This window comes from Pleurodeles waltl, chromosome 5 (genome assembly GCF_031143425.1).
Source record: "Pleurodeles waltl isolate 20211129_DDA chromosome 5, aPleWal1.hap1.20221129, whole genome shotgun sequence".
Taxonomy (NCBI): Eukaryota; Metazoa; Chordata; class Amphibia; order Caudata; family Salamandridae; genus Pleurodeles; species Pleurodeles waltl.
Window position 1 is genome coordinate 1,248,037,110 of NC_090444.1, and position 19,802 is coordinate 1,248,056,911.

At 45.3% G+C, this 19,802-nt stretch overlaps 1 protein-coding gene across 1 annotated transcript in view; it reads right to left on the minus strand.

The window, feature by feature from the left end:
• RNGTT (RNA guanylyltransferase and 5'-phosphatase) overlaps positions 1–19,802 on the minus strand; it is a 1,492,790-nt gene that overhangs the window by 645,318 nt on the left and 827,670 nt on the right. The window lies entirely within an intron of this gene.

The following is a 19,802-nucleotide window of genomic DNA, read 5'->3' on the forward strand; positions in this document are numbered from 1 at the left end:
CATCTCCCTTGCCTGCTCTCTTGAAGCAGAGGCCTTTATTTTCCACTGGTATGCCTGAGTACTGTGAAGCAAACAGCACTCGATATTGTGACACTGGTGTCCTCCATCACCGGTGAGCACATAGTTAAACATTGAAAGAAGTGACAGGCTGCTCTTAAACTTACAAACATCCTCCTTAATCTATGGGGTCATGTGCAGACCTCTTAAGTTCACTTATTGGCTGCGGTGTGATCAATTTATGTACTCCTTGTACTTCTCTGATATCCTCACAGGCTGGAGAAGATTAGGACCTCTGAGGAGCAAGTAGGACTCCTTGCGCCCGATCCCACCATACTATGGAGAGCATTTAATGAGGAGGGTGCATCGAAAAGGAGAACTTGAGGACAGTTCTTGCAATTACATGTCTGGGACATGTGCTGGCTGTTAGGCAAGAGTCAGAGACAGATACAAAGGCATCCTCAAAGAGCCCACTACTCAATTACCATTGGCAGGCAATTCCTCTTACATTTCCCTGTCTCAGCTGAGCTGAACTGCTGCACGGAAATGAGGCAATCTAGGAGAATCAACTGAGGCAGCCAAAGGGAGGCTGACCAGTTGAGCATTTACAGCCAAGGCTGAGCAAGACCCGATTTCTGTACACAAAGGTTAGTGCTGCTAGCTACCAATTGCTGTGGGTGGAAACTAAAGCACTATCTAAGACTTAAAACATGTGACTTCTAAACTTATAGACAGCTCTGTTTATTGTTACAGATAAGATTGTGCACTCCTTTCCACCTGGCTTGAGAAATGCTCTTTTACCATTAAAAGACTTCTTAACTTGTGTCGAGTAACAAAGAAGTATTTTAGAATTGGTAGTCAGAGAGGTTAGGGATGAGTCCGAGAGGGCATGGATGGGACAAACGTTGTGAGGATGTATGTATGTATGTATATATATTATTTTTTAATGAATTTAATTTGTACATACACATGTGAATATGGCACTTGGTAAGGTTGTATTGGCTGGAGAAAAACCCTCTATATAAATACTCAGAAGCAGTAATATTTACGTGGTCCGGTGTGCACATTTATCTTGTGGTGAAGTAAGCAAATCTTTCATGATGTTCTTAAACTTTTAGTAACAGGCATAAACTCTTCTATATATGCACCTATATATATACAGTAGCAGTAAATATGACATTGTTTGATATATATATATATATATATATGCATTAATCTTATGGTGTAATATACATTTAGCTACTAATATGAATGTATCTGCTAATAACACTTCAATGTACAATGACACATTTATAACAACAAAAACATCCCTATGCCGTGAGAACCATAGTTAGTCATGTCTGAGTATATTGTTGTGTAGTAAATATAGTTGTCATGTTGGGAAGAGCCTGCTCTTGAGCAATCTTCTGAAGCTAAGATGGTTGTCAGTGGATCCTATGTGTGTGCGTAGTGAATTCCATAGTTTGGCTGCTTGAACAGAGTAAGATGCTCCACCCATGTTTTTTTCTTTTATGTAGGAATTGTGAGGCGGGGAGCCATTCTTGAGAGAAGGTCCCTTTGTTGTGTGTATTTGCAGTTTTTCTTCCTAATGAAGAGGGGTCCTTTGCCATGCATTACTTTGTGTGTGATACAAAGCGTCTTGAAGGTGAATCTTAGGGCCGCTGGTAGCCAGTTTAAGGCCCTCAAGGCAGGCAAGATGTGTGCTTCTGGCTTTACATATAGGAGTAGTCAAGTGGTAGCATTTTGTGCAGCGCTAGTACCAACGGCAGCAAAATACACCCATGCCAACACTGGGTGAAGTCTGCGGTGGAAGTGGACTGTGGCATCAGTGTCAATGGGTAGCCTTTTAAGCAAAACTGCGAACCCTAGCACTTACTGTTTATTTATTTTAGGAATTACTCACACTGCACACCAGTGTGATCTCATACTGCATAATGGTGCCTGCTTCACAAACAGCTCATCAGCTGTGCAGACCTCCCACCAGCTCTTCCTACTGGTGTCTGCTCTTTGTTCCATCCACCTATGCAAGTGTATTGTTATCAGTGCTTAATTTGTGCTTGTTGTTTCCGGTGCTGAGCACCGGCACTTATTTGTGAGGGCCGGGGCTTATTCTTATGCCTCAAGCATTTGCTGCGAGGAAAAGACACGTGAAAGACGGAAGAAGGAAAAACTAAAAAGCGTCATAAAGGGAGAAAGTAGAAAGTTGCAGGATGAGCTGAAGGGGCAGGGGTGGCCGTAAATGGATTGAAGAGGCCCGAGATGGCTTCAGGATTACGCTGCCTCAGTATTCAGTGCTTGCAGATTTAATTACAGCAGCCTCGTGTTTAAGAGAAGGGTTTTGAGCACCGGCACCTCCTGATTTACAAGTTAAGCACTGATTGTTCTGCTCATCAGCGCACACTCCTGCTATACCTATCACCGCAGCTCCCAAATCTGCCGTACAGCGCTAGGCACCATAAACTGCCCATCAGTACCATCACTCCCGCTTCCCATCAGCTATCTGTCCACTTCAAAGACCGCTCACCAGTGCCTGCTCAGCACCCCAGCCCGCTAATGCTAGCCCCCTCAACAGCAATAGCAAATTAGCCCAGTTTGAAAGTAACACGCAAAAGCGTTTGACATTTGAGGAATAGATGATATTCGCTTAAAAGTAAATATTTAAACATCAGAATCACAAATCATGACAATATGTGCAACGCTACTCTCACACGTTTGTATAACTGCTGCGAGCGCTGGTGCAACATTAACTGTGCATTTAAAACAGTGGATTCAGTTATTATTAGTACTAACTGCCATTTGTATAGCGCACAATCGCACCATATAGAGTCCGACACTCCTCCGTCCAGGACACCTGAACAGTCTACCGTTCAGGACTGAGCAATGTGGTCAGATGAAATGAAGGGCACATTTTTCGTTTTTTATACTCCTATTTCTAGTTACTTCACATCCATGTTCCGTAACGGTCGCTTTAAACATTTTAATTCCTAATTTCTAAAAGTGTCTGTAATGCTTCACCTTTTCTGCTGCAAAACCCTTACTAAAATTCTTATTTTCTCTGGTGTGCGTTTCTGTTGCTCTGGTTTTCTCTTACTGTGCACTTTCCCCTCTCCATCTGTTGTAAGTGCTGCTACGTTTGTCCTCCTTTTGCTTCCCGGTACTACAAAAGCATCCCTTCTGCCAGTACTTTCACTGGATGTCTGCACATTTTTCTTTTATAATTTGCTTCTTATGTTTTGTCGTCCAAGCTTATCTTTAGCTCTTAACTATCTCTTCTCATGTTGTTTTTCTCAGTGCGTGCATCATTTCGGTAAAACCGATACAATATACAATGGTTTCATCCTTCAGAGATTGAGAAAATGAATACAATTGGGTTGGGTAAAAACATGTTATTCAGCGCCAAGAAGGGATGCAGTGGCCTTTCAATAGGAATCTGACCAGCCTGAAGGCACTTTACACACTGGAATACATTATTAAATCATACCCCCTCTACTAATTGTAGGTCTGCACATGTGAGAATCATGTTGTAGGATCCCTTGATTAACACAGGACCATGGCACTTATGATGATATGATCCACTGCAGCAAGGTAATGTGACGTTGTGCACTCCATGTAGGGAATAGGCCGGGATTGTCACATCTCTATGGAGGAATGGGTCCCCAAGTCCAGCCAAAGGTACTTCAAAGCACAACAGGTAAACACACATAAGGTAGGTAAAACATGACTTAGCACTTTACATTACAACATATTCTGGTATCCGCTCACATTCAAGTGTCACTCACTATGTCACACATACTTAGGTCTCTACGTACACCTAAATCGACTATGCCCACTGTAATGTGACTCAGCCATACTTAATACTTGTCTGCATTAAATCCAGGACAAATGTAATTGTGCACAAGGTGGCTTTTCCGCTATTTTACAGTCCATTACTTGGTCCCAACACATTAGGCTCCTTACATCAGTTAGAACTGACTCATCGCCTCTGTCTTCTGATGCACTGCTTAAGTTGTGTCGGTCATAAAGCCAACTTCAGCAATGCGTCACTTTTGAGGCTGATGCAAAACAGCAGCCTTCCCACTGATGCGTCAATTTCTGACGTATCCTTAGGACCTTACGGTATGGTGCCTCATATTGTAAATACAACGCATCCATGATGTCGTAACCTGGCTTGACGCAGTGCAAGAAATGTTGACGCATCACTGCTGCAACACAGTGATGCTTCAATGCTTGTAAGTATGCCCCTAAATGTGGTAGGGGCATGCAGGACAGTTACTTGAACACAAACTAATGAACAAGTTACTTACCTTCAGTAATGCATTATCTTGCCGAGACTCAATCTAGCTGCAGATTCCTTACCTTAGAATTTTCTGGCATCAGCTGGAATCTGGATTTTTTTTTTCTAAGCAGTACTCTGCACGTGCAGTCGGGGTGTCGTTCGGATTCACGTGGTGGCGTCAGCTCCATTGGAGCCATCTGTGATGTCACGGTTGCCTACGAGGGCACCACCCCCGCACGCATACATCAGTTCTTTTACCCACGAACTTCCATGCCAGAAGCGCAGTCATAGATAGCCCCAACAGTTCATCTGTGCAAAACTAGGGTCCTAAAAGGGATAAACCCTGACCCTACTAGACATATCAGCAGAGCGGGGAGGCATGGGTGGGTGTAAGGAATCTGTAGCTAGACAGTGTCTCTACCAGATAATGCATTACCAAAGGTAAGTAACTTGTTCATCTGATAGAGACTTTTAGCTGCAGATTCCTTACCTAAGAATAGGCTGATGAGGTAGCAGAAGAAATGGCGATAAGGCAGAAAGAAAGCCCTTGAGAGTACCCAAGGCAGAGCCCTGCTGGGCAAGGGATAGTATAAATAGAAGGATATCAGAAGGAGAAGCAGAAAGAGGATCAATAGACCTTTATGTATAATAATATACAAAGTGTTTTCAACGGCAGGAGGGACGCCTGGGTGCCAAAATACCTTTACAGACTTCGGGAGGGAGGTCAAAAGCCATCAACTGTCGCCACTCAATCTCCACGCATGTAGACGAGGAGTTGACTGGTTCGGGTGGAGAACCTTCCCCTGCTGCTGCGACATATGATCCTCCCAAAGGGGTAACCTGATTGGAGGACTGATGCTCATTTTTTTCCTCCTTGTCCAATCTGGAGCCCCTAGGATTCCTTGGGCCAGTCGTTCTTGATCTTCTTGAGAACTCTGGGCAGAAATGGTATGGGCGGAAAGGTGTACAGAGGGCCTGAATTCCACTCGCAATAAAAAGCGCCTCCAGGGGACTGCCGCCTTGGAGACTTTAACATGCAATACTGCTGACATTGCGTGTTCTCTGCGGAGGCGAACAGATTTAACCAAGGCTCTCCCCACTGCTGAAAGAGTCCTTGACCATCCCTGGGTGGAAATACCATTTGTCCGCCCTGGCGTTCAGAGAACCTGGTAGGTGTTGAACCACCAGTGTTATGCCCTGCTGTTCCAGCCATGTCTAGAGACGCAGAGCCTATTGACAAAGGGCCACGACCCCACACCACCCTGTTTGTTTTAGTACCACATTGTGGTGGTGTTGTCTGGGAACACTTGCATTATCTTCCCTTTTACAACAGGAAGAAATGCCTTCAATGCTAGTCGGATCACCCAGTGGGAAACCAAAGACCTTTGATCTCTGCCTCTCCCAGATGGCTGCCCCATCCCGCATTTGCCACTACTGTGAGATCTGGTTAGGGAAGGGAACAGAGTCTGCTTCTGACCTATTTGCATTTCACTAACAACCAATGCAGGTCCTTTGCAGTTCCCTCTGAGATCTGAACTGGGTCCGTAAGATTCCCCTGATGCCGCGCCCACTGGAAGTTCAGTTCCCACTGCAGAGCCCTCATATGTCATTTGGCATGCTTGACTAACAGAATGCAGAAGAGTCCTGAAAGCTTCAGAGTCTGCCTCACCGAAATCCAAGATAGAGGCCACCACATCGGTATCATAACCTGAATATCCTGGACTCGCTGCTCGGGAGGTTAAGCCGGAAACTGCACTGTGTCCAGAACGGCTCTGATAAAAGGGAGCTTCTGAGAGGGATTCAGGTGTGACTTCGACACGTTTATAGTGAACACCAGCGAATGCATGAGGTTGGCTGTCATCTGAAGGTGGTTGAAGAGAGCCTCGGGCATAGGAGCCTTCAACATCCAGTTGTCCAGATAAGGGAAGACTGAAAACCCTAATCTGTGCAGATGAGCTGCTACCACCGCCATCACTTTGGTGAACACCAGAGGGGCACTGGCGAGACAGAAAGGGAGCAAGGTAAACTGAAAGTGCTTGTGGCCCACCTTCAACCGCAAATAGTTCCTGTGGGCAGGCAGAATGGGGATGTGAAAATACGTATTCTGCAAGTCCAACGATATCATCCAATCTCCTTGGTCTAGGGCAGACCAGACCTGAGCAAGAGAGCATCTTGAATTTCTCCTTTTTGAGGAAAAGCTTGACGTCCCTTAAATCCAATATAGGGTGAAGACCCTTGTTCTTTTTTGGAATCAGAAAGTAGCAGGAGTAGCAACCACTGCCTACTTCTGACATAAGGACCCTTTCTACGGCTCCCTTGGCCAAGAGAGCCGTAACTTCCTCATGGAGTAAGATTAAGTGATCCTCCATCTGCCATTCTTTTAATGGAGGCATAGAGGGAGTGAAAGACTGGAAGGGGAGGGAATAGCCCCTTTGTGTGATTTCCAAGACCCATTTGTCTCATGTTATGGACTGCCAGTGAGGCAGATGAAATTAAATCCTCCCTCCAACTGGACGCATGTGTTCTTGCAAAATTATACTAGGAGGACTTGGGCGCTGTGGAGGAAGGGGGCTGGGTGGTAACCGACCTCTGGCTAGACCCTCTGGGTATGAGGGTACCACGGCCTCATCCTCGCACTGGATGCTGAGCTGACAGAGGGCAGGGGCTAACTTGTGGATGGCGTGGTACCACACCCCTTCCGAAGCCTCAAAAGGGGCGAAAAGCAGATTGCTGGTGAGCAGGTGCCGAGAGGCCCAAGGATCTGGCCGTAGCTCGAGAGTCCTTGAACTGCTCAAGCGCAGAGTCCACCTTTTCTCCAAATAGGTGTGAGCAATCGAAGGGCATGTCCATAAGGTGTGCGTGGACATCCCCCGAAAGGCCAGATGTACGGAGCCAGGCGTGGCATTGAACGGCCTCCGTCGATGAAATCGACCTACCCAGTGAGTCAGTCGTGTCCAAACCACACAGTATCATATACTTCGCTACATCTCTCCCATCTTTTACAGCTTGTGTGAGTGTGTCCCGCACGCCCTCCGGGACCTAGGGCAGCACCTGTGCCACCGTATCCCATAAAGTATGGGGAAAACGGCCAAATAGTAATGAGGTGTTTATGGACCACAATGCCAGGCTGGAGGAAGAAAACATTTTCTTTCCAAGCTGATCCAGCGTCTTGGATTCCCTATCTGGGGGAGCAGAAGGGAAGGCACCATGGGAAGTGGAGGCCTGGACCACCAAGCTCTCCGGGGTGGGGTGTTGAGTGAGGAAACTAGGATCATTAGGAGCTGGTCTATGGCGGTAGCCGATTGTCCTAATAACAGGAGCCCCTGTGCTGGATTTGGACCTCGTCCCCAGATGGACTTCAGTGTGGGCTTCATTAAAGGGTAACATTGTCTCTGATGTGGAAACCCCCAGCTGAAGCACCTCAGTCAGGTAGGTCCAAGACCTCAGCTGCCCTACGAACCACTACAGCACATGAAGCTCCCTCCTTCGTGGCCACAGTAGGAGGTGAGAGCATGCCAGTATCTGGAGAAGTATCCAGTCCACTGGCTTCCCCTATTTCCTCTTACTAGTCCATATGCTTCTATCCAAACACTAAAGGGTCATAGGACCCCTCCAATGCCTCCCCTGTACCTGGCTGATCAGAATAAGCCCCAGGCACTGATCGGGCCCCTGTTGGTGCTGTCAAAGTCAGAATTGGTGTCGTACGATGTTGTTCTGGCTCAGGATCATCTGGGATAAGGATGGGGCTCACTCCACCGGTGGGCGCCGGCAGAGCGTCGACACTGGGAGTGATGCCAGAGGAGGCAGACGTTGTATACCCGGCATCACCCCATATCCAGTATCGGATCCTGGAGTCCCCAACGGCGCTGAGGCCGAAGCTGCTGGTGTCAAATCTGATGGTGTCCCTGCTGACCCCGCGGGGCCTGAAGGCGCGCTAGCGGGGGCAGCCCGCTCAAATACGAGGCACATGGCATAAAACTCTTTGAGCTGAGCAGGGGTCGCTCCCAGAAAGGGGGGGGGGGAGGCTCGAAGTCGGCCCTGGCATCAGTGCCACAGAACCGTGCCTAGAACGTCGACGTTCCCAAGACGCCTTGTCGGCCAACGGGAAGTCTTCTTTTTGTGCCTCTTCCACAAGTGCCAGGAGGACCTCGGGGCTCCTGGAGCGGTGCCACGACCTCCTCCATCGATCGGGACTGTGACCTATTAGGAGTCGTGCCATGAGCTTCAGAGACCGATCTTTCAAAGCTTTCGGGGCCAAGGCCCGGCAGTAGCAACATGACTTTGAGTCATGTCTATGCCAAGGCAGTAAAGACATACCTGGGGGGGGTCCATCACCGACATGGAGCAATGGCAGGTGTCACACGGCTTGAACCCCACCTTCCTCGATGTCATCCTGCACATACTTCTAAAAGACTCGGCAAAAAGGTCAAAAAAGGCCTGCAAAAAAAGGCATAGGTTAGCTCGAATGCGGACATGTGCTTAACCAGCGCGGAAGGAAAAGAACTGACGTACTCGCGCTGGGGTGGTGCCTTTATAGATGACCGTGGTGTCACAGACGGCTGCAATGATGCGGACGCCACGTGGATTCGAATGACGCACACAGATCCGAACGACACAACCCGACGGCGTGTGTAGTGTACTGCTTAGCAAAAAATTCCAGATTCCAAGTTTACGCTAGGAAATTCTAAGGTAAGGAATCTGCAGCTAGGAGTCTCTATCAGAGTCACACCTCTCAACCATATTGCACTTAGGAACAACAAGTGCTCAGTCAACTCTGTCTTGCATTGCGTCTGGAAAATGGCTGAAAACTGCAAAATTATGAGAACTGTGGCTGCAAAAACAGAAGAACAGCATTTGCAAATATGCTTTGAAACCTATCAGTACTCCCCCCACGCATACCAAACCATTGATGCAATTACGAAGTGTAGGTAAGACGATTCTGTGTCGATTCCGTATTCACTACTGGTAAAAAGGGAAGCATGGGTCACTAGGTTTGATCATGCTGCTTAATGATAATATGCAAATAAGGCTCTTTCATCTGCTGCTGTCAAGTTATTTCACTAGAAGAGTGCGCTCAGCAAAACCAAGTATGGAATGCAGGTGTAGAAATGAATAATGTTCTCTTGCTACAACCAGAATTCAGCAATGCTTGCTCATGCTTCTGAAAATTGAAAACTACACAGAACGAGCCCCGCAAGCTTTTCAAGAAAAATAAACTGATATTCAATCACTTTTCATGTACAACACAATTTCATTTCGGTGAATTCTATTGCGCCTGGCAATGTTCCTACTCGCAGCATAAAAAGATCCACATGGGGTTTGAAAACAGCAAGGAATTATTGGGGCTCATTAACTGGCCAAGAAGGGCTTACTTGACGCAGATTATGTACTGTTCGGGCACAGATTCTGCAAGGACGAAAGTCCTTGATTATCTATACATATGTTACATCCCCACAGTTGTGAACCCTTCTCTCAGTAAGATCCCTTTCGTTTTCAGTCTGGTGTTTCATAGGCACACTATTGGTGGTAACTGAGACTGGGGAACACTCCATTGGTCGCCCCACCCTCTAGAATCAAGTGGGTGTCCCTTCGACACATTTGTCTAGCTCCTGTTTGGTGGCAATTATAATACTTTCGTTTCCTGTAGCTGCATCCAGAGGCAGTGGTCCAACTTCAGTGAGTGCTTGCACAATGAGGACGGAGCCATTGTAAAACCCTAGATCAAAATGGCTAGTCAGGGCTCCCATCACTCTTGTGGTATAGGTTGCATAATGCGGGGAAACTTTATCTGGCAAAACGCACTCAATGGTGTATTTTCAAGCACAAAGGGTTAATAAAGTTAGAGTCAATTTAATATTTAGGGTGGGGTTTAAGAGTTCTCTTGCAAGGAATTTTAACAGAATGAATGGCAGTTGTCATATTTTAGTAAACATTGCGCTAGTAGACTGTGTAGAATGTGGAATTTCGGGTTTGATGTCAGGAACAAATAGTTGCAAAAAGTGCATCCTAAAATGCTCAGGACCATTTACATAGTCTCGCCATACTAGGACTTTAAAAATACATTTACAAGATAATAAGGCAGTCCTTCCCAAAGGAAGTTTTGCAAAATTCGAAACAAATGGTGCAGCTTAAGCACACTTTTAGTCACTGTACTATTCACAGAATATTTGCGAATAAAAATATTTATATGTTATTTGCAGGACACAGATTATTACAGCTGACAATTCTCTTGCTGTCAGGTTGAAGGATGTCTCATGACCAGTCGCTATAACACAAGAACGTATATTCAGTAGTACTATGTGGTAACAATGAGCCCCAGCTACCATCAGGTATTCATGGTTTTGGTGCGCTTGGCTTGTGCCACTGTCTGAAACGCAACTCTCGTTTAGAAAGATTTCGGGGGTAAAAGTACATGGAGAGCAAAAAGTGTGCTTAAAGGTTGATCATCAATGGTGCCTCTACGCCCAGCACACAAACTAGTTATCCAAGACTTCCCTGTTCGGGCACTTGGTAAACCTGGCACTCTCGTTGCTGCTGCTGTTTTGGGGTACATCAATACAGTGGCAGGACCAGAAATCATACCTATTTCAGAAGACATGCTGTCGCTCCTTAATTCACACACATTAACTTAAGCTGCACTCTGAGCAGTCACGAGCTGTTAAGGGACTCAAGCGGAATCAAGGGGTCAAGTACATTTTGTCATTTGCGGTCAAAAGAAGTATGATGTCACATTTACTTTGGTATTTTAGTCATATGAAGTCGATCAGCAGAGTGTGCTCGTACCCAAAAACGCATCTCATATAGGACTATTAGAAGCAGGAGAGCATTTAATAGTAATGTTTTCTGGAAATATATAGCAGTAGCGCGTGAAGGGTAAAAGTGACCAATTAAGTCTGCGGAATTGTTTTACAGACAGCATGGTCCATATATTTAACTGGAATCCATGTATGGCACGAAAGGATATTACATGTTTTACAGACAGCATGGTCCATATATTTAACTGGAATCCATGTATGGCACAAAAGGATAATTAAATACAACTTCTTGGGGTACTAAGGAAAAGAAGCATAACAAGGTACTTCTATATCAATGGAAGAGTTTCTTCTAGAAGGAGTGACAGGTGCAATATCAGAACAACTAGGAAAGGATTGGGCTAAACAGGAGTAATGCACCCTAGTCCTCCTGCAAACCAAACCATCTCCCTTCCACCCCTTAAATAACTGTAAAATACATAAAACGATTAACTTTCGTGAACTCTGGGCGCGCACTGAAATGTTACTATGATGAGGGGGAGGCTCATGCGAGGGCGCACTTGTAATACTGTGGAGCAGATGAGCTGTTTCCTGCCCTAACAGGGCTTTCCCTAAACTAGCTTAGCATTTCTTTGATTATGTTTGATAGTACACCACGAGTTACAAAGCACTGTTGCCATCTGATTCTTCCCACGGCCACCCCAACGGCCTTCTTCCTTGTCTTCATCCCTACTGCCACCACGTTTCTCCTTACCTACATCCCCCTAAACGTTGCCAGATACCTAAGGTGGGCACCTATAAAGCACTGCCTGTCATTCAAGATACCAATGCCTTGAGCAATACACATCATCCATAAGGCTCCCTTCTCATTATCTCTGCTCTGTGCCCTTCCTTTCTCGCTCCTTGCCCAGCTTATATTGCTCCCACTCCCTCTGTGGTTTGAGATGACCTTATGATGGCTTGAAAAGCTATACAAAGAAGCAAATTAACACTGTAAGACAACCAGAGACAAGTCAGGAAAATAACCAGAGACACCAACTGAAGTCCTTTTGCACAAAAATTCTAAGTCAACAGTTTCTTTACTAGGAAACACTTGCGTGTTTCTCTCTCGGTCTCATTGTTTCTCTCTTAGGATCTTACAATTTCCCTGGGTCTTTGTCACTTTCTCTAAATTGCCCTTTCTAGCCTTCTTTCAGTGTCTATCCTTTTCTCTCTCTCGGGACCTCTTACCCAATTGTCTCTCTCTCAAACACCCTGTGCAGGTTTGTGCACCACAGCAGGACAACAAAAATCATACAGGAAACTTTGAGGATGAATATGCAATCTCTACTGGCCTTCTCTTTATCGTCCTTAACCAAACAGCCCCCAACTCTCGGCCACAAAGTGCATCAGCCTCTTGTCCTAAACCAACAAATCTCTCTCATCCTTTTTCATGTTGTCCTAAGCCAATACCCCCCTTCCTTTTTCAAGTCTCTCCTCTGCTTATCATCCTGTGACCACTTTTAGCACTTCTTCTCCCTTCATCCATCAGCCTTCTCATTCTTCCTTCTGCAGATCCACCAGAGCCTTCAATTGATCCTTCTCCACTTAGCCCTGCTCATCTCTTTACTAACTCATCCTTCCCCGTCTATACTTCCCCATCTACTGTTACAGCCTATTGTGCCCGTCTCCTATCTGACATTCCTTTACTATTATCATTCACTGCAAAATCATGCTGCTCTTTTCATCCATTTCCCACCTTCCTTTTTCCCCAGTCATGCACCACACCACCCTGCTGGTCATATCACAAAAAAATCATCTGGAAAGGGTTCTTACAGGTGAGGTGCAAGTGGTGTTTGCAACTTAAACACGTTGAACAATGTCAGAAACATGGTTAGCCCGGCTGGAGGGGATGCCTGCTGATAAATGGTCACTATGTCCCCTACCAGCAGTTCTTTCACAGGTGAGTGGCTATTTGGTTGGTGGAGCCCAGGGGTGAATGCTCTTGTCAGTGGGCTGGCTACCCTTCCTTTTAATGTATCGATGAACTCGACCTTACACATAACTTAAGCTCAATTTTTCTGTGATTGTAGCTTTTAATAAATGCATAGCTAATTGAACGAAAAGCAGGCTACTTAAGTTTTCTACGAAACCGCCTTTAAGCTAAACCATGACTGCTTATCTATGTTTACGTAGGGAGTGAAAGAAGCGTGGGGGCACAATCATATTGCAGACTGAGTAACCCAGGGTCCTGGTTAATTGTGAACACTAACAATGTCACAATCAGGTTTGCTTGGTTGTCCATGCAAGGATTTGGGGGAAGTAAGATAGCTGTTCACTGGTGTTACTCGTTATCTGAAAACCAAATATGTGGGTTTTATAAAGTAAATTGTTTCTATGCCTTGTGGAAAAGGTGGTCTTAAATTCTATAATTCTATCAACTGCACTTAGTGATTGGTAAGCCGTTGTGGATTTCAGTCTGGAATTTAAGTTTATGAAATAATTACACTTCTTAGGGCTAGATGTACGACTCATTTTACTGGTCGCAAACGGCACATGTCCCGTTTAAGACCGGTAAAATCTATTTCCCTATGTACCAACCCTATTTTGCGAGTCTGTAGCTATTACCAACTCATAAAATAGGGTTTGTGAGTTGCTATTAGGAAGAAGAGTGTAAAGGGTGTCCCTTCCTAACAGCGAGTCGCACTAGTATGTATGAATGTTTTGCAAACGGGAATGTGGTTCCAAAACGTTCATACTTTACCGACTCCCTGAAGGAGAAGGTAACCCATTCGCAAATGGGAGGGGGTCTACAAGGGATTCCTTCCTCTTTGTAAATGGGGGCGGCAACATTTTTTCAGTAGTCCCATTAGTGCTAAAGCCTTTCTTTCTAGACAATCTACATAGGCATTCAGTACCAGTGCCAGGCGATACGCCAGTGATGGAACGAACTTCCTCATTTTGAAAACTAAATGTATTTAATTAAAACGTGTTAATTTAATTCCGAATAACATGAATAATAAATGCAAAATTGTAGTAAGTAATCATACGTTTAGGCAATAAAAGCACATACATAAATTAATGAAATCTATTGACTTAAGTTAGGCGAACTACGAATGCCATGCTAAATTTTGACTTCACACGTTTAGGACAAGAGGTCTGTTTTCACATTTAAACTGTTGTTTTGCATGAGATGTTTTCACTTTTCCATAAGCCTTCAAAGCTTTCTGTTAGTTAGTGAAGAACAAGTTACTTACCTTCGGTAACAACTTATCTGGTAAAGACATATTCTAGTTGCAGATTCCTTACCTTAGAATTTCACTCGGCATCAGTCAGGAGCTGGAGATTTTTCTCAAACAGTACCCGAGCGCCACCAGATGGCTCCGTGTCCGTCATCAGCATCCTGTGGCAGGAATGATGCTGCGCGTCCTATATAGGCACCACCTGGGCATGCTGACGTCCGTTTCTTTTTTAAACTTTCCATGCCAGAAGCACGGAGCCTTGAAGAACACTGACCAATGCTGCGTCACAACTAGTGCCCTGAAAGGATGTCACTGTCCCTAGAAATCAGTTTGCAGGGAGGAAAGGAACCTGCAAGTAGAATATGTCTCTACCAGATGAGGCGTTACCAAAAGTAAGTAACTTTTTCATCTGACAGAGACTTCTAGTTGCAGATTCCTTACCTTAGAATAGATACTCAAGCAATACCATCCCCAGAGGTGGGTCTGCAAACCAAGATCATACTTGGAAGTTCTGCAGGACTGAATGGCCCTTCGGACCTGACTGGCCAGACAGTAGTTTTTGGTGAACGTGTGCAAAGATGTCCATGTTGCTGCCTGACAGATGTCCAGGACAGAAACTGTGTGCTAATGCAGTGGTTGCAGCTGTCGCTCTGATAGAGAGACCACACAAACCTTTAGGGGGTTGCTTTTTAGTTAATGCATAGCACATTTTAATACAGAACAACCAATCTGAAGATGGTCCTCTTCTGCATTGCCCGACCTTTCTTCCCACCCACGTAACCAATAGAAAGGTGATTCCTACCTGGAACTCTTCGGTATGATAAAGGTAGAACGTTAACGCTCTTTTTGGGTCCAGGCGGTGGAGTCTCTCCTCTCCTTTAGAAGGGTGTGGGGTGCGTAAAAAGTATACAAGGAATTGGACTGGCTTGCATGAAAGGGCGTAATCATTTTAGGGTGGAAAGAAGCCCTAGTGCGAAGCACCACTTTGTCAGGAAACAGGGAAAGATAGGGTGGCTTAGATGATAATGCCTGCAGCTCACTCACCCTGCGGACAGAGTTAATGGCCACAAGGAAGATAGGGTGGCTTAGATGATAATGCCTGCAGCTCACTCACCCTGCAGGCAGAGTTATTGGCCACAAGGAAGACTGTTTTTAATGTCAGAAGCTTGAGAGGACAATTAAGGAGCAGCTCAAAATGAGTGCACATTAGGAAGGTCAGAACCAAATTCAAATCTCATTGGGGCATGATGAAAGGGGATGGAGTAAACATGTGGGTAAGATCTTTAAGGAACCTGCTGACAATAGGAGACTTAAACATAGGGTTTATCGGGTAATCTAAAAAAAAGCAGTGATTGCAGATAGATAACCTTTGAGGGTGCCCAAAGCAGAGCCCTGTTGGGCCAAAGAAATCATGAACAAGAGGGCCTCAGAAAGAGAGACAAGAGGGGAAGGGAGGTGGTCAACAAACCTGTCTGAATATCATGCCACAAATTTGTTCTAACGACAGGGGTATACCGTTTTGGTGGAGGGACGCCTGGCTGCCAAGATAATGTTACAGACTTTGGGCAGAAGGTCAAAGGCTGTCCGCTTACTCCACTCAATCTCTATGCAAGAAGGCAGAGACTGGGCAGGTTTGGGTGCGAACCCTTCCCTGCTGCTGCGACAGAAGATCATCTGAAAAGGGCAGTCTGATCGGAGGCCCGATGGCCATGCTCAACAGCTCGGTATACATGATTCTTCAAGCCTAGTCCAGAGCCACCAGGATTACTTGGGCCTGGTCATTCTTGAGAACTCTGGGCAGAAGTGGTATGGGTGGAAAGGAGGCCTGAGCTCCACTTGCGACGAAAAGGGTTGCAGAGCAAGTGCCGCCTTGGAAACTCCAACACGCAAAACTGCTAGCATTGCGCGTTCTCTGTGGAGGCGAACAGATCTAACCAAGGCTCTACCCACTGCTGAAAGAGACCTTCAACACCTATGGATGGAGATGCTATTTATGAACGACCAGGCATTGCCAACTGAGTTTGTCTGCTCTGGCGTTCAGAGAGCCCGCCAGGTGTTGAACCACCAGGGAATTACCCTGATGTTCCAGCCATGTCGACTGGATCAGAGCCTCCTTTTAAAGGGTCCAGGACCCCACCCCGCCTTGCTTTCTGCAGTTCCACAAGGCGGTGGAGTTGTCTGTGAATACCTGCACTACTTTCCCTTTGACAGAGGGAAGAAATGCTTTCAATGCCAGTCTGACCGCCAGGAGCTCCAAAAGGTGTATGTGGAGTCCGGAATCCACCTCTCCCAGATGACCGCCATAGCCCAGGAGTGACACATCTTTTACTATTGTCAGATCAGGTTGGGAGAGGGATCTGCCTTTGACCCAACTGCGGTTCGTTAGCCACCACTGCAGATTTTGCGCAGCTCTCTCCAAGATCTGGACCACATTGGAGAGATTCCTCTGATGCTTCGCCCACTGGAACTCCAGAGCCCACCGCAGAGCCCACATATCTCATCTGGCATGTTTCACCAACAGGATGCAGGAGGCCATGAGACCCAGCAGCCTCAGAGTCATTCTCACCAAAAGCCAGGATAGCAACTGAAACATTTGTATCATAGCCTGAATATCCAGGAATCACAGCTCGGGAGAATAAGCCCAAAACTGCGCTGTGTCTAGAACAGCTCCTATGAAAGGGAACGTCTGAGAGGTAGTCAGATGTGACTTTGGCTCACTGACAGTGAACCCCAGCGAATGCAAGAGGTAAGCCATAGCCTGAAGGTGGGAGACGACAGCCTGGGGCGTGGCCTCCTTCAACAGCCAGTCATCAAGGTAGGTGAATACTAAAACCCCTGACCTGCGTAGGTGAGCTGCTACCACCGCCGTCACCTTGGTTAACACCTGAGGGGCACTGGTAAGGCCAAAGGGGAGCACAGTGAACTGAAATTTCTTGTGGCCCACAGTGAACTGCGCTTTTCAGGGGCAATTAAATAGAAATAAATAATTACCTGCAGTCTGGGTATAACTAAAACCTATATTTTGGAAGCACCGTTTTACCTGAAAACCTTTTTGCACATTTGGTAGCAATCTGTCTTATACTGCCTGCAACGCAGGTTTAACATGACGACTTACATTTTATCAGTGCTTCCTGTCACAGGCTGGACCCTCGTAGCACTAACAACACACAAGCCGCAATTCTTCATTCCATCAACCAAGATTTCGTTTTGTGGATTTCTGGCTACTCACAGATCTCTCAGTGCATTAACTAACAGGGGTTTTATAATACACAATAGTGCACTTAACACTTAACTTTTTCATTGCATGCAGCATCACAGTTCCCGTACTTTTTTTTTAATGCACTTCGACCGCTGCCTGCAGAGGTCACTGATGAAATGTGTTACCTGCAGATGCAGATGGAAGAGTCTGTATTACAGCTAGTTAACAGGATCCTGAGATTTAAGATGGATGGGCGGGAGACTCTGATGTAACAGCACACCAAGAGGAGTTAATGTTTCTTTGATTTTGAGAATCTGACAGGCTTTGTTACTCATACCAGAATACCCACTGGTCAGTGTTGGCTAGTGCGGGGTTGGGAAAGTTAAAAGGTGAGCTTCCCAGAATAGGACCGTACAATGGCCTGGCTGAATAACCCAGGCTTACATGCGTGGTTTGGTAAATGCACTTAAATACTGCAACAAACAAGATTCCCAATATGCCCTTTTTCAGGAGGTTTGCTGCCCAAGGGAAGAGAGAAATTTTGGAGGAGATCGCAGGAAAAATGTGAAAGACGCAATTAAACGTTTCCAGCAGGAAACGCCCCAGGAGGAAATAAGGAGGTCTAGACTGACAACCATAAAAGGCTAAAAGAGAGGATCAACACACTACTGTAACTTGTATGTGGTATTAAAAAATGAACTATAGGTTTAAACACTTGTGGGACAACTGGAATAAAGTGGACAAGGATATGTATGGCACTATTTTCAGAAAAGGTATTGTGTTAATTAGATGGGTTTACCCCCATCACAGGAACAGAAAGTGAGGTAAGTTTCTTACATTTAAATTAAAAGCTTCTAATTTGCTGATGTTGTACTGCTTGCATTATGATTAGGTATCCCAGGCTAGTCGTTTTTTTTTTTTAAAGTTCCATTTGTATTTATCCATATTTATTTGTTCCTATCTTATTCATATATATCAACATCTACTTTCTGGTAGAAGAAAAAACTGAGTCGCAGCTACAGCTACAGCTTTTTCACATTTATAGACCTACACTAACTCTTTGGCATCTGCACTTGGCTAGTGTGCCAAGTAACCATATGCAATCACACAATGCAATCATCTGAAAACAGTATGACTGTAAAAATAGCACATGAACATATCTGCAGCTATTCCTCTGGGAAAGGTAATCGCTTAATGATGCATGGGTGGGTTCACAGAGTTCAAGTCCCTCTGCAGCTGTTTGCATTCAGGACAATGTGAGAAAGAGTTACAAGTAACAAGATCATATTATCCCCAGAAGAGTGACTTTGATGATGGCGAAAGAACGGAAATCTATTTTTACAGTAACTTGGTAACTTAAGGTGTCGATCAATTTAAATAACTATACTGATCGCCCATATGAAGGCCTTTAAGCTTGCAATGCCAGAAATGTATAATAACCCACAAAGGGGACCCTAAACAAACCAAGGCCAATAATAAACTATATTGAGGGTCGGTGGCTGTTGGGGTGGCCTGGGGGGAGGGGGGGGGGGATGAGATGGAGTGATGGCAGAAATAGATATCCTATTTTTCTGATCTGAACTAATTTAAATGAAGGTGCAATTTACTACCATGCTATGTCACTTGTAAGTGGTGGCTTTTTTTTATACATTTCCTTTAGCAACAGCAAACATTAATGGTTCGATTTTGTCTACAATAGACAATATAAAAAACAGTATCATCAGTTTGTGTAATCCGGCCCCTAATGTCCGTAGGCCATGCACATGCACTTCACTCCCCCACCACTGTGAAGCATTAGGCCATTATTTGCCTTGTCTAGTCCTTCCAGAAGCAGAATCTTGTCAGGCATGCTAATCGTTTGAAAACTAAGTAGAAAAATAGAATATAGAAAGGTAGAGAAATCTTTCAATGTGGTCTAACTTCTGAGCATCGCTTTGTAGGTAGCTCGGACAAGTTGGCCAGCTTTAAGTCCCAGAAACAATGATTGGGACTTCTAAAACATAAATATGGCTAGGAAGCAACCAAGCACTGTACATAACAGTGGAGAAGAATGATTCAGGATCATGTACATAACTGGGATACGGTTAACAAATCAAGGGCATCAACATAAGCAGAGTGGGAATAATCCCCCCATTGTTGACTCTAGGACGTAGGAGGAGAAAGGTGGTCCCTTACTTATGGTGAAGAAGGTGCTCCTTAAACAGATTCACTTTCATCTCTGTCTGTCATGTGGGGCTGACAGGGTAAACAAAATGCATGGATCAATGCTGGTTCCCAATACAAGGTGTAGCTTCAGGACTATTTAGTTTTTTTAAAAACTTTTTTTGCAGTTCTTGATTTAAAAATAAGCTATTGAG